Below are 16,457 nucleotides of genomic sequence, written 5' to 3'. Positions count from 1 at the left end.
TTAGAGAACTGCATTGTTTCGTCAAAATGTATCTCTTCTACAGTGTGATTTTCTTTTTAAATGCATCCCCATCATAACAGAAAGAAGTTATCTTCCAATCTCTTACTTATGAGCAGTCAAGTCCACTTAAAATGCAATGTCTGCAAACCATTTATGATGGTCTAGTTTTCATTCCTCTACTTTTTTTTTCCTTCATAAACTCAACAATAGTTCGATTTAAATCAAAAAATTGTTCCAGGCATACACCTTGACTTAACCAACGTACTTTGCACTGATATATGAAGTCTTCGTGCACTTCGTTCATTTGTATTGAAAACTGTTGCAGCTGAAAATGGAGTAATGGCTGCGACTTTACTAACCTTACCATTGGTTAGTTTCTTCATTTGCACCATGCCTGCAAGTTGAGCACAATGTGCTTCTTGATGTACAGGACAATAAATCCCATCTGTCTATCGTTGAAATTCTTTGCACTTTCATGGTCATTTAAGGTTTAAATTGTTTCTGTGTGGTACGGTAATGTCGAAGCAGTACCTGTCGCCAATGCGAACTGAGAATTCTCGTTTTTCTCTTCTGTCATTCCCATTTATTTTAAAGGGTTCTGACGACAGATGGTGGAGTGCCTCATTGGAACGTCCTTCTACGTCTACATCTACATCCATACTCCGCAAGCCACCTGACGGTGTGTGGCGGAGGGTACCTTGAGTACCTCTATCGGTTCTCCCTTCTACTCCGGTCTCGTATTGTTCGTGGAAAGTAGGATTGTCAGTATGCCTTTGTGTGGGCTCTAATCTCTCTCTGATTTTATCCTCATGGTCTCTTCGCGAGATATACGTAGGAGGGAGCAATATACTGCTTGACTCCTCGGTAAAGGTATGTTCTCGAAACTTCAACAAAAGCCCGTACCGAGCTACAGAGCGTCTCTCCTGCAGAGTCTTCCACTGGAGTTTATCTGTCATCTCCGTAACTCTTTCGCAATTACTAAATGATCCTGTAACGGAGCGCGCTGCTGTCCGTTGGATCTTCTCTATCCCTTCTATCAACTCTGTCTGGTACGGATCCCACACAAGCCAGCCGAGGTGGACGAGCGGTTCTAGACGCTACAGTCTCGAACCGCGTGACCGCTACAGTCGCAAGTTCGAATCCTGCCTCGGGCATGGATGTGTGTGATGTCCTTAGGTTAGTTTGGTTTAAGTAGTTCTAAGTTCTAGGGGACCGATGACCTCAGAAGTTAAGTCCCATAGTGCTCAGAGCCATTTTAACCATTTTCGATCCCACACAGTTCAGCAGTATTCTGCAATGGGCGAACAAGCGTACTGTAACCTACTTCCTTTGTTTTCGGATTGCATTTCCTTAGGATTCTTCCAATGAAACGCAGTCTGGCATCTGCTTTACCGACGATCAACTTTATATGATCATTCCATTTTAAATCACTCCTATGGCGTACTCCCAGGTAATTTATGGAATTTACTGCCCGCATCTCGTGGTCGTGCGGTAGCGTTCTCGCTTCCCACGCCCGGGTTCCCGGGTTCGATTCCCGGCGGGGTCAGGGATTTTCTCTGCCTCGTGATGGCTGGGTGTTGTGTGCTGTCCTTAGGTTAGTTAGGTTTAAATAGTTCTGAGTTCTATGGGACTTATGACCACAGCAGTGGAGTCCCATAGTGCTCAGAGCCATTTGAACCATTTTTTTTTTTTTTTTTGGAATTTACTGCTTCCAGTTGCTGACCTTCTATATTGTAGCTAAATGATAAGGGATCTTTCTTTCTATGTATTCGCAGCACATTACACTTGTCTACTTTGAGATTCAATTGCCATTCCCTGCACCATGCGTCAATTCGCTGCAGATCCTCCTGCATTTCAGTACGATTTTCCATTGTTACCACCTCTCGATATACCACAGCATCATCCGCAAAAAGCCTCAGTGAACTTCCGATGTCATCCACAAGGTCATTTATGTATATTGTGAATAGCAACGGTCCTACGACACTACCCTGCGGCACACCTGAAATCACTCTTACTTCGGAAGACTTCTCTGCATTAAGAATGACATGATGCGTTCTGTTATCTAGGAACTCTTCAATCCAATCACACAATTGGTCTGATAGTCCATATGCTCTTACTTTGTTCATTAAACGACTGTGGGGAACTGTATCGAACGCCTTGCGGAAGTCAAGAAACACGGCATCTACCTGGGAACCCATATCTATGGCCTCCTGAATCTCGTGGACGAATAGTGCGAGCTGGGTTTCACACGATCGTCTTTTTCGAAACCCATGCTGATTCCTACAGAGTAAATTTCTAGTCTCCAGAAAAGTCATTATACTCGAACATAATACGTGTTCGAAAATTCTACAATTGATCGACGTTAGAGATGTAGGTCATACCACGAACAAATAGCCAAGGGTAAACAGCGCTCACACCGCGATTCTGCCGAACTCAGAGAGTTGTGCCGGCCGCAGAATCTCGCCCTACAATGCTAAATCAGATGTCGTGTAGTTTCGGTACTTCCGAGAAGGACCGAGAAAAGCCGAGTGACAGGCAGAACCCTGGCCCGCCGGCCGCCCGCACACTCTTTTTGTTTGTCACGCTGAAGATTGTCACGCCGTGGCAGGCCCCAATGTATAGGCTCCTGATGCGGATGGAAGCCCGAGATTTCATCCATGCGTGTTTGATTCTGCCATACGGGTAGCAAAAACAACTGTCTTTGGTATTAGGTTCATTTATACTTTCACAACACAGGGACTAAAAAAGCTCGATTTCCATACTGAACGCCGAATCAAGCAAGCTTCGGACATAATAGACAGTAAATGCTCGATTGTGAAGCCACGGGTAGAAAATCAGCGACATAAACTGTATTTCATAAATTTTTCAGGCCGAGCGAGGTGGCGCAGTGGTTAGCACACTGGACTCGCATTCAGGAGGACGACGGTTCAATCCCGCGTCCGGCCATCCTGATTTAGGTTTTCCGTGATTTCCCTAAATCATTCCAGGCAAATGCCGGGATGGTTCCTTTGAAAGGGCACGGCCGACTTCCTACCTCGTCCTTCCCTAATCCGATGAGACCGATGACCTCGCTGTTTGGTCTCTTCCCCCCAAACAATCCAATCCAATCCAAAAAAATTTCAGAACAAAATATGCTCTTAAATTTGAATTGCCCTTTCATAAATTTATCCTGTTACAGCTGTCGATTCACAATGGCGCAATAGGCCTAAATCGAGTTTGTGAAGTCAAGGAGGAATATGTTGAAATTTCTAAAATACAACAAGCTGTGTCTATAAATGACCAGAAAGTCATGAAAAGTGCTTAAATCTGATCGGCGATAGTGTGGGAGAGCGAAGAGTGGTTGCCAGAAAACTGAAACCACCAATAAAATCTTTTAATAACGAATACCTAATTTTTAGGGATGAACTACCCTAACTTTCCGAACACGCTCTGTGTACTAGTTTTCATCTTCAAAGCTATAAATTTTGTTACTTTTTTTTTGTACAACATAAGGAACAGAAGAAGAATGAGACAAAAAAATGTGTAATGAAACGTAGTACTATGCCTCGGTGAGGAGAGAGACTTTTTGATAGTTATGTTCTGTGGAACAACGTATTCGGCAGCGGTTGTAAAATAACCGTTAAATGATTCCCTGAAGAGCTGTATGAGTTTTTAGAACAGATGAAAGCGAGAGGGAGAAATGAAGACGTCATGTATCCAGTTGTCACATAAGCTGCAACTGTATTCATTGAATGACATCGTTTTACTCAATAAATTTACGATTTGCAAATAAAATATCAAAGAATTGCTCAGTGGCAGACGTTGTCTGGTCGCTTCTGACGTCACTGCCAAGTGATTGCTATGGGCAAGACAGATGCGTCGCGGAAACCGATATTTGATTTCATTTTCCCCAAAAACAATCACAATGCCTTCCATCTTCGATGGAAGGTTTATTAACAGCGATTTTTTTTTTATTCATGCTGAAGCATCAAACTTCAGCATACAGGATATAAATATACAAATACACAATGACATTATACGCGATAAACAAGGGTTGGGATAAGTTTCAGGGAAAACACATGGAAGGTGGAACCACATATTTCGCCATTTGTCATTTCAAGGAATACGCGTTATTGCTTAATATTATTATGATTACAAATTAAAAACTTTGTCGAAAAATGAATAACAACGCTCACAATAATTTAAAGAACATGAACAGCATGAATTCATTAATAAAAACAATTTATACAATTAAGAACAGGACTTAAAACCAGGAATATATTTAAGCCACCGAATACAAGAAGTAAATCACACTAACTAGGTGTGACTGCAAGCCGGTTCAACAAACCAAGTTTTATCAGTAAAATGAATTAGAAATGACTGCCACTAAAAGTACTAACAAATCCCAAGCATGGGAAAAATTTTAAACAAGTAGATAACACCGACCCAACATACAGAAAGGGTAGCAAGTCACACCACTGATTGTGGCTGCTGGAAAGCCCTTAACAATTTATAAATCGTAATAAAATCCCTTGAGCAATAAAATACACAATACTCCAAAATACAGTAAAAGCTGGGCAGGATACAGCAAACGCTGGGAAGATGTACAATTTAAATCTGACTCCCAGGTGGTACTTATCAGCAGAAACATTAATAATGACCTTCAAACAAAAGCAAAATCCCACAACATACAAGGAAAGCTGGAAATGCACACAATTTAAATGTGACTCCCAACCAGCAAAGACCAGCGCAAACATTAGTAATGACCCTTAAATAAATATACAGTCCCTCAAAGTACAAGAAATGTGGCAAATTACAGGAACCAGTTATCACAGCAAACTGGCTTCAACCACGCAAGTTTGACAATGAATGGAGCTAATTACTGTGGATAAAAAACTTAACAGTTCATACTCGTTAAAACTTATCACACTCCAGAACTAGCAAAATAGCACCTGCAAGATTTAAACAAGTTGCTAAAGGGTAAATATAGCCACAAGGAACTTCGGACTTACAAATCACACATTAAGGCTTGTGTGCTTGCTCAGCTGTCAATATTTGAATAGAGGAAGGGTTCCGGAACTAACTGGGCGCAGTACATCGTGGCACGTACAAAACGATGAAATTTGCTGAATTTGAGCTAGCGCGAGGCAGCTGATAGAGGAGCCTGGCTGCGGGCATACCTACACGTCGTGTGAAGACTGAAGCGTCGCCACAGTGGTAATAAAACACGGGTCTGCTCCGGGCCCAGGGAACAGGAACGCGTCGTCAGCTTCCAGAACTGCCTTGCCAACACACATCAGAAAGGGAACAGTAATCTGCTCAAATAACAATATCTAAGATGTAGGGAATATTAACTTATTGCGGGAGTGGCTGCACATACAAGTCACGAGCTTGACACTCCTTAATATTGCATGAATTCTGACGACCTGAACTACAACCCCCTGCAAATACAAATACCAGGGAACACCTTCTTTCAACAGTGCATTGCCTTTGACTCAGACTATATTGCAGTGCCAATTACATCAACTCATTTTACAACAGAGAGTATTCATACGCTTGAAGTGAATGTGATCTGGAACAAAAAGATGAAAATCTGTTACATTATCTGATGGCCATCCACACAATGATTCGGGGGCGCAATGTCTAATTCAACATTAACACGGAGGTGGGCTAACAGTAATGAGCCGTGTCTTTTATTACTTGACATCTTGTCTTTGCGGTACTGCCGTCCCGTTTCTTATTCGATTTACTGGCGTCACTAAGTTGCTGATTTGCCTGCATGGGAGTGGCATCAGCAGCGCTTATCGATAAGAGTACTGTCGTACTATCTTTGGAACGACCGCTAGTATTTCCTGGTCGTCGTGTGTCGAGAGTTCAGCCGGAACGGAGCAGCAGTGAGGTCTGGACAGCCATGACTCGCCCACCGAGCGAGCCGGCGCAGTGGTTAGCCACTGGACTCGCATTCGGGAGGACGACGGTTCAATCCCGCGTCCGGCCATCCTGATTTAGGTTTTCCGTGATTTTCCTAAATCGCTCCAGGCAAATGCCGGGATGGTTCCTTTCAAAGGGCACGGCCGACTTCCTTCCCCGTCCTTCCCTAATCCGATGAGACCGATGACCTCGCTGTCTGGTCTCCTTCCCCAAAAACAACCAACCATGGCTATCCCAACCGTTGCCGACACACATGACTTCAGTGGGGACGACCTCGGTTGCTCGTTCGGTCGGTCGTCTCATCGGACGACGTGTATTTGGTCGCCGACTGCTTCTGGATTCTCCGTGAGTCGACTTGTGATTCGTCCTTGTTGTTCCACAGTCATTGGTTTTAGTATTTTTCGAGTTGTTTGTGGAAGTGTTTTCGTGGAACCGTGTGTAGTTTGTGTGGTTCTGACTGAGCAGCTGTTTTAATGTTGTCTGCGTCTTGCATGCAGTCGTTCGGTTGGGACAGAGCAGCGAGGAAGCCTCCGCGGCGTGAGGTCAGGCCGGGTCAGATTGTGAGGCGCTAGCTGCGAGAGATACAAAGCTGTTATGAAACCTCAACTGCTGCGACATCTCTTTGTTCATTGCTGGTGGTTGCTTCCTGGCCTGTTCCGGTTAGCAGTAATGTATGGTGTGTTCAAGTCGACGAAATTTTGCAGCCATCTTCCTGTATGGTCTTTAACTCTTAAACTGGTTGTTACTTATCAGTGAAGTGCACCAGCAGTATTTTCTGCCTTGTGGCAGTTAACACCCCAGTTACCTGCCCTGGTCGTTAGCGTAGTTTTCCGACAGTGTGTTTTTCCTCACCATGCTGGTGCTGTCCAGCACGGCGTATAGTTCAACAGACCTTTTGTTGTTTGTTCATTTTTTTTAAGTGTGGTTATTGTGCATTGGCTGTTTTTAGACGCCAATTCTGAAGACGTGGTGCTGCTGGTATCTTCAAACTTGGATGATATTTTCCATTGTCGTACCATTGCTCAGGCGGAAGGGAATTGATTAGGTTGTTGGTCAGTCCTTCAGCCGTCCCTAGGTCAGGTTGCCAACCGATTATTTAAAGTTACTCTCGGCTGCCTGTCTCACCTCACCTTACATTAGAGCTAACTCCTCAGGCCGACCCTTGGAACACTTCTGAGCACCTCTGTTCTGTTGATTTTACATCGTGATTTTCATTTTCGTCTGAAGTACTGTGCGAGTCCTTCAGCTGTCTATTAATTTGTTTTATTTTTAAGATAAAGCCTTCAGCCAATTAAATTAAAATTAGAAGATTGATTTGTTTAAAAACTAAATTTTGAAAGTTTGTTCTATCTGAAATTCTTGTTATCCAGCTCTTAAGCCCTGAGTTGTTCAATGTCCAGTGTGTGGCCTTGCGCTGTGCTTTTATGTGAAATGTTTTTAAGATACAGCCTTCACCCGTCTTAAATTAAAATTTTGAAAACTGATTTGTTTAAAACTAATTTTTTTAAAGAATTTGCTCTATCTGAAATTCTTGTTATTCATACCCTAAGCCATGAGTTGTTCAGTTGAAACGTCCCCTTAGAAAAATTATAAATGACTGTGCTTAAACTGACACAATATTTTTAGCGCAACACAATCCGACTTTCAAAAATCCCTACAAAAGACTGGCCCTGACTAACAATAACCTATACCTTTCATGAATCACTTACCTCGCTAAAATCTTCGTTACTCAAGCTACTGCAATACAGTATGCGCCAATACTGCCAGCTAAATAAAAGATTATACGTAACTACTGAAGGCACTAACTACTTATAGGCATAGTTAGCAAATGAAAGATTTTGCTAGACAACAAACAATGTATTTACCTTAATAGTGTTCAAAAGTCATATATATATCAGTTCATGGCATCCAGTCTTACAAATTTACTGTCTCTGATGGGAACACGTCCGGATCATCCGCTCTCAAAACTCCGCCATCTCTCTCCCCACATCCACCACTGCTGGTGACTCACCTCCAACTGCGCAACGCTACACGCTCTTAACAGCCAACTGCCCAACACTACAATATCAAATTCCAACAATGCAAACCAGCCACAGACTGCACACAACACAGCCAGTGATTTTCATACAGAGCGCTACATGCCGTTACCAACATAAAAACCTAAACAGCCTACTTACATAGTCCCCATGCTCCCCACAAAAAATTTGACAAATTGTTTTGGGCAGTGACCAATACAGATTTGAAAAAAATGTTTCATAATTACAATAACAAAGAAATCAAATGCACACACTTATTGATATATGGTCGAAAGCTAAAATTTTCTCACAGTCCATAAAGACAGTCCTGATCATTCATCACAGTAAAATTTGTACTTTTTCTTCCAAAGTCTGAGCAGTATAGGAAAATGCACACAGAAGTAGTGGATTTCCATGCAGTCTTGAAGAAGTAGTGTTGTTCTTCCAACGGAAAGACAGTGCTGACTCTTGACATGCAGACAGGTAATGGGCCACAACAGAGCAAACCCACAGCAGAGTCAGTGGAAGTTAAAGAATAATGGTAGGTAGGTCATCACAGAGCAGACCCACTGTAGTCCTGGTAGAGAGTATGGTATTGGTGGGCCATCAAAGGTACAGACCCACTGTAGTCCTTGTAGAAATAATGGTATTGGTGGGCCATCAAAGATGCAGACCCACTGTAGTCCTTGTAGAGACGGCCAGCAGCCATCTGTTGCGATTGTGCAGGTTACAATCACCATCGAAGAGTCTTGCGGACAATATAGCAGGTCCATGAACCACCGCTTGTGCAATCACAAAACTTTTTGGAATGTCCTTAGAACCAGCAATGCTGTTAACCAGTCCCATGTTGAATTATCAACACACGTGCAAGCACTAACAGTCCTTTTTTCACATATTGTGCATATACTATGACCAACAGAAACATGTGCAAATTACTTAATTTGATGAACTGGTGTCAATATCAATTTTATAACATGAGAATGCAATTGCAAAGATACAGAAAACATCATTAAAACATAGTAATACAGATAACATATGTAGTAATACAAGCTTTACAAAAGAATCGAAATAACATATACATCAGTTTTACAGGAATTATGACGTAAGTAAATAAATAAAATAATGAGAATAGTTTTCGAAACATTAATTTCACATATGAGCATTGAAACAGGACATAATTAATAATGTCTAAACATGTTTACAAAGTAAATAACATAGTATTAGAAAAATTTTATAACATAACTCGTATCAGCTAAACACATACAGACAGGAAAAACACAAATACACAAGGGTACACAAACACATAGCGGAATAACACCAAAGGAAAGGACAGGGATTGTTTTCTGTGAGATGTCTGGTACTGCAGTCCAACCCAAAACTTCATTCCATAGATCTTTCCTCTCATTTCAAAATTTGCTTCCACCAATAAAATCCTATCCAAGCATGCTTTCTGTATTTATATGTTCACTTATTTCTTACCTCATTATTTATTTTCCATTATCTTACCTCATTATTTATTTTCCATTATCTTACCTCATCATTTATTTCCAAGAAAATCCTACCTAAACCTGTCGTCCCTAAACCCTACTGTTTGGTTCATATCCTCTTTCAAACTAATTATTTCTCATTGTACAATACACATTTTGGCCCAAATCTTTTTCATATAACTTCTCAATGCATTCTTTCCCTATTCTCCATAGTTAGTTTCTTTTATAGTATCCCCCCTCTTAAGCTAACTTAAATCTACTGAGCTCAGATACATAAACTAAAGGACGAGGCAATGTAGCAGCACATATCATATTAACACAAACAGCAATGACAAAAATTGCAAATTGGCAAAGCAAGCAGCAGTGTATCTAAATTAGCAAAGCAAATGCAACATTAAAACTAATATAAGGCAATGTGCAGCAAACAAGAAAAATAAATCAGTAGTAAGACTGGCTTAACAGAGTAATACAAAGTGAAATTCAGTAGCACTATGCCTGGCAAACAGCAGCAAATGCAATAACTTATACCTAAATATGACACAGCTCAAGCAGAAAAAATAGTACACTAAAGACAACAATGCAGATAAGGGAAACGTCTATTCACATCTTAGTCTCTATGTCATTAAAGTGGTGCACCACAACTTATTCTCCAAAAAAATTACCAAGTACTTGAAAAGAAAATTATGTATGCAGTTACTGTTATTAGTCCCTTCTTTCCTTTCCAAGTACTCCTTTCTCGAAGAATGTGGGTCATAAAATTATTATTTAATAGATCTGTTCACAGAAAGTGTTCACATTAGCAAATGCATTTAATTTTATTTTATAAAACCAATGCTGCAACACAGCTGGAAACCAGATATCAAATGAAATAAGCAACTATGTAAAGCAAAGCATAAAAACATCATTCAATAGCCATGTGGCATTTCATAAGTCAGTAGAAATTCTCTCAACTTTCATAGAATCAGGTGTGCAGATGTAAGAATATTTCCCATCAATTCATAAGCATTTTAGTAAGTAGCACAAAGTACGAGTAATCATATGTTTCCAGTTAAAGGGCGTGTCGTATTTGCGATGCTTTCTACAAAGGACTGTCAATAGCGAGGTTAATGGCCTCTTTTTTCTCAACCTAATGGCTTTTTCTCCAGGCAGCTAGCGCAGCTGGGTGCCCATAATGCATTACGTCAAGGTCACTCAGCTTTCTTACCGAAATATTTACGACAGCAGTTTGCTCTACAGTAACAGTCTCATATAAAAAATTTCACAGGTCGAGAATTTGCGTTACAAATGTGTAGAAACGAAATCCTATAAACATAACAGTGTCCAAAAAATTTTCGCCAGCATTATGATACATTCACGCAATTACACACATTTCGTAACTCTTAAAGTACGATTCTTGGTTTCCAACATCCTTTTTCACAAATCAGAGTCCTTAACCTCTACCCATTAGTCCTTACCTTATTACTCATATACATATCGTCGACACTTCTTCAATATTTCTTCATTATAAATATGTAGCATGATCAAATTCCTCATATAGCATCAGCTTATTGATCATACCTCAACAGCATAATACACATTGTCATCGTAATAATAACTTCATAACAGATCAATCACATCTCAAAATCGTCACAGCTTCTTTCAATAATTTCAAAACCTTCAATAAAGTCATATACCTCCAACGTACTTCAGAAATCATGTTCCCTTACCAAATACGACATTCAAAGTTCTCATAGCATCACAATGGTTCCGACAAAATATGAACAGTTCACAAAGACAAAATACAATTTCATAAGTGTGAAGTTATCCAACCCTGTAATTGCGTATACATCTGTCACTAACGTAGTAAAAAATGTTTGTTTCTCTGTTAAATAATCAGATAGCTGTGTAATTCTGTGTTAGAGAAATATGGTACCGATGTGTAAAGTTGTATAAGCAAATACCATATTATCTAGGGCTCCTTGTGCTTGCTACACACATGGTACACAAAATAGGCGTGTACCCCCCTGAAGATTAATGTAATTACACCCTCAGGTGTTACCGATTACAGCAATGGAATGAAATGTACCACGGAAAACCTTTTTTTTAATCATTGTTATTCAAAAATCTTTAAAAATACATGTCTTAAGTACAAAATTAATCACTTAAATACGTGTCCTTTAGCGCTAAATGGGCGTCTTGCTGTAAGATAATTCTGTGGAAGTGTCGTAGTTATCGTCCTCCGAAAGCTACGTTTTGCAGAAGTCAATGTACTTACTTCATCATACACAAAAGTGAAATGCTATTCGTATAGATATCGTAGCTATTACGTATGTTACCGTGATCAAGAAAGTACTATACTGTAACGTATTGTTGTGCTAAAAAAAAGGCTGTCTCATTGTAGCTATACCACAAAAGTTACTACTAAAACATAAAAAATCTTTAAAAATACATGTCTTAAGTACAAAATTAATCACTTAAATACGTGTCCTTTAGCGCTAAATGGGCGTCTTGCTGTAAGATAATTCTGTGGAAGTGTCGTAGTTATCGTCCTCCGAAAGCTACGTTGTGCAGAAGTCAATGTACTTACTTCATCATACACAAAAGTGAAATGCTATTCGTATAGATATCGTAGCTATTACGTATGTTACCGTGATCAAGAAAGTACTATACTGTAACGTATTGTTGTGCTAAAAAAAAGGCTGTCTCATTGTAGCTATACCACAAAAGTTACTACTAAAACATGTTTTACTTTCCAGAAGAATTCAGAAAAACTGTGCAAATATAAAACAGATACAGCACAAAAGCCACAATGTAAATTGTCTCACACATTAGTAGTGTCGTATTATAATTGTGTAGCTGTCAAAGAAATCCAATACTAAGTCATCTTTAATCTTACTGAAAGTACTTCAAATAAAGAATGTCTTTTCAAGTAAACCAAAATGTTGCATTAAATTCTCATTAGCAGTATATGTTCTAAGTACGTAAGCCTTATAGTCGTTACGTAATCATGCAATTAACAAGCAAGAATGTACACACACAATAACACTGTGTCGTCTGTTCACTATAACAATGCATTCGTAATTTCTGTTTAAATAAGTTCTCTTGGTTCTTGACTGGATATTTAACTTCAAACATTGTTGCATGTTAACAATTTCTAAGTCTGACAAAGCATACTAGAAACGTGAAGTGAAAAGTTTTATGGCAAAGACAAAGTTAAAAAGCAGATTATCTTTCAATAAACGGTTTTACATGTGAAATGTGGTGCAAACAATTACTCTTCCTACTATGCAGAGCTCCAGCTTCAACGGAATTATCATGTGGTATATGGTACATCGGTAAAGAATGCTCAAATTTTTCTCAAGGTTAGCGTCTATGTTATTTTTCTCTGAGCCAGCCGGCGCACGTGGCTCCCTGCGGTGTGAGTCATTGCCTATTGTCTCTTTGTTGGTGCACGTCATTATTGCGATTTGGAGATCTGACTTCTACAAATTCACCTTGTCGAGAGGGCTCTGCACTGTATGAATCCCGCCAGTTCTGATGAAATTCAGGTTTGTCGTTTTGTCGGTAATTTACGTAGTTTCTTTTTTGTCGGTCATGTGGTGGAGAATTTCTCCCAGAATAGTAACTGCGCGGTAGACCGTTGCGTCTGAAGTTATTCTGTCTCCCTTGATAATATATATTTTGGTTACCATATTGTCTGCTTCGCTGATTGTCTCTGTGATAGTCATTACCGCGGAGAGGTGATCTTTCCCTGTAATTATTACTACTCTGCCAACGGTTGTCATACGGGTGGTGTCTGTTTTGGTCACGATTTACGTTGTAAGAATAGCCTTGTCGTGTCCAGTTACTATTTCTGTCATCGCGGAATTGTGACGGTTGTGACCTGTAAACGTTGTGCTCCTGTTTTCGCGTTCCGCGATTGTCAGTGTCAACTTCCATTTCTTGTAACAGTCCCTGAAAAGCTTCAGTGTCGTCTTTGCAACGTCCTGCCAAAATAATACGTCGTAAATGTTCAGGCAGTTTGACTAAGCAAATGCGGATGAGTTCTGAGGGGCTCTATGGGATTGAAAGATACTGATTCTTATGTAACATGTCTTCTGGAAAATTCAGATTGTTCGAAATGTTTCATCATTATTATGCTATGTTTTACTCGGTATTGAGTAGCTTGAGACCAATATGCTGAGAGGAAGGCATGATAAAATTATCCTTCACTGTGACAATCGTGAATGACCGATCGCATTCTTACAGCTGGTTCATTCTCTAAGTAGCCACACATAAATTCTAACCCGTGCTCCAACTACCAGTTGGGAGGAAAACAATGCGAGAATTGATGGAGCCACGCTTATGTATGGATGTCGTTCCCAGAATTCTTAAATGTTTTGAATTTACGTGTAGTAATGAACAGCTAATAGTCAAAATCATCATGTCGGCGAGTCGCATATCGGTCATTGTTACTTCTTTTCGGCGGTTCCATCTCAAAATTCGGTGTACCTTGCTAATTTCTTTCAAAATTTCCGAAGTGTCTAATGTTATTATTTTTTGGATGTTCCGTATTTCTATGTCCCTCTTCCCGTATTGGAGTGCGAGTGTTCTCTGAAATATGTAATTCTTGTATTACCTGTGTCAACTGATTTTGTACTTCCCGGATTTCTCTTTTGTACTGTGTATTGATTTGATTTTGATTTTGTTAGAATTTTCTAATTTGTTCATACTCTTCTGTGTCAGTGAAGGCTACGGGTCTTGTGTCATTCAGATCATCATCTACCTTTGTAGATAAGTTAGTGAACATCCGAAAATTCGGCTACTTTCTCCGATAGTGAACTGAATTCCTCAGTGTGTTTTTCTGAACCAAGTGTCAGAGTGTCCATTTGTGTTGAAAGCGTATCTACCGTGTCCTGTAAGTTTTCCTTAGTTTTTGCAAGTTGCGAAACCGAATCGGTAGATGCAACTGAGTCAATTTTAGCTTTCAAGGTGTCGTGATTTTCATGAACAATAGTTTGCAGTTCTTTTATGGCTGCTGCGTGATTCTATAATGCATTTTCATGACGCGAAAAAATAGGTTGAAAATGCTCACAAATTTGTGTTTTTACGTCATTACAGGCTTTCTGACATTTCGATTCGATTTTAAGTAACTCAGCAGTTAAACTATCACGTGTTTGTTCAAGCGTTTGTTCCATTGAGTCTAACTTGTGAAACTGTTGCTGTGTTTGTCTCTGATTTTGTTCCATCGTGTCTAACTTTTGCTGTGTTTGTCTCTGATTTTGTTCCATTGTGTCTAGCTTTTGAAGATTTTGTTCCATTGTGTCTAACTTTTGAAACTTTTGTCCCATTTGTTGCATTAATTGTAATAATAATGCACTGGTGTCTGAAACATGTTCCTCAGTGCTATTCGGCAGTGAATTTGAACCGGCAATATTCGCATTTTGAAAAGCAGAAAATGTGTCTTGACTTATTTGAGAAAACGGTAACGACGCAAAACCTGAATCTACAGTATATGTAAGATTATGTCCTGTCATTTCGGAATCCTGAGGCGAGCTGTTGCCGACCGATCGATCGATAATGCTTCCCTGTTCACTAATTGTTTCACTGTCTACACCATTATTTGCCGGCCGCTCCATTTCCCTATGCACATTACCCAATTACTACTTTGAACATTAGTTAATTCATTACACGTGGCGCTAACATACTGCTTTCGTCTTCACTGTCATTATTCAGTTTAATTTGGAGCCTAGTATTACGTTTTTCACACGCCATTATTGTCACAATATTTCACACGATAACACAGAAAAGCACTATTTGAAGAGCAAAAAGAGAAAACACATTAACGTAGCACTGAAAATAATATCTCGTTAATTGCTAGTGCAGCTGCGAAATACTTGGTGCAAATCTGCATGCATGCCACAACTATTTTATTGTACAACAATGAAAAACTACAACTACAAAGAAAATTCTCTCTATAATTATGCGCTAGCAATAAACAATAGCTACACTAATTACGCAAACTACAAGAAAAAATCGGAAGATTCCAGTGAGGTACCCTCGGCTAAGGGTCGACATATGAAACGTCCCCTTAGAAAAATTATAAATGACTGTGCTTAAACTGACAAAATATTTTTAGCGCAACGCAAACCGACTTTCAAAAATCCCTACAAAAGAATGGCCCTGACTAACAATAACCTATACCTTTCATGAATCACTTACCTCCCAAAAATCTTCGTTACTCAAACTACCGCAATACAGCATGCGCCAATACTGCCAGCTGAATAAAAGATTACGACTGCTGAAGGCACTAACTAATGATAGGCATAGTTAGCAAATGAAAGATTTTGATAGAGAACAAACAATGTACACAGTATTTACCTTAATAGGGTTCAAAAGTCATTTTATATATATATATATATATATATATATATATATATATATATATATATATATCAGTTCATGACATCCAGTCTTACAAATTTACTGTCTCTGATGGACACACGTCCCGATCATCCGCTCTCAAAACTCCGCCATCTCTCTCCACACATCCATCACTGCTGGTGGCTCACCTCCAACTGCGCAACACTATGCACTGTTAACAGCCAACTGCCCAACAATACAATAGCAAATTCCAACAATGCAAACCAGCCACAGACTGCACACAGCACAGCCAGTGATTTTCATACAGAGCACTATGTGGCGTTACCAACATAAAAACCTAAACACCCTGCTTACACAGTGTCTTGTGTGTGGCCTTCAGCCGAGTATTTACATGAAATATTTTTTTTAAAAAAGGCCTTCAGCCCTGGGTATTCTTTAAAGCAATTTTTTATAACTTGTGTTCAGGCCTTCAGCCATTCTTGTTCTTGGTGTGGTTTTGGGCCTTCAGCACAAGAGGTATCACAAGTTTTCTTAACTAGGCTTTCAGTCGCATTGTTTTAATTTCATCCTTTTAAAACAGTGTGTTATTACGTGGTTCTTAGGAAAATAAAAGTTTGTGTGTTTAACGCAATTAACAGTAACTGATTACGGTCCCCTCCACAACATAACCTAAACTGCTCTAAGCTGTAAGACCAGATTTCAG

Source organism: Schistocerca nitens, chromosome 7 (genome assembly GCF_023898315.1).
Source record: "Schistocerca nitens isolate TAMUIC-IGC-003100 chromosome 7, iqSchNite1.1, whole genome shotgun sequence".
Classification (NCBI taxonomy): domain Eukaryota; kingdom Metazoa; phylum Arthropoda; class Insecta; order Orthoptera; family Acrididae; genus Schistocerca; species Schistocerca nitens.
This window is presented reverse-complemented; position numbering follows the sequence as displayed.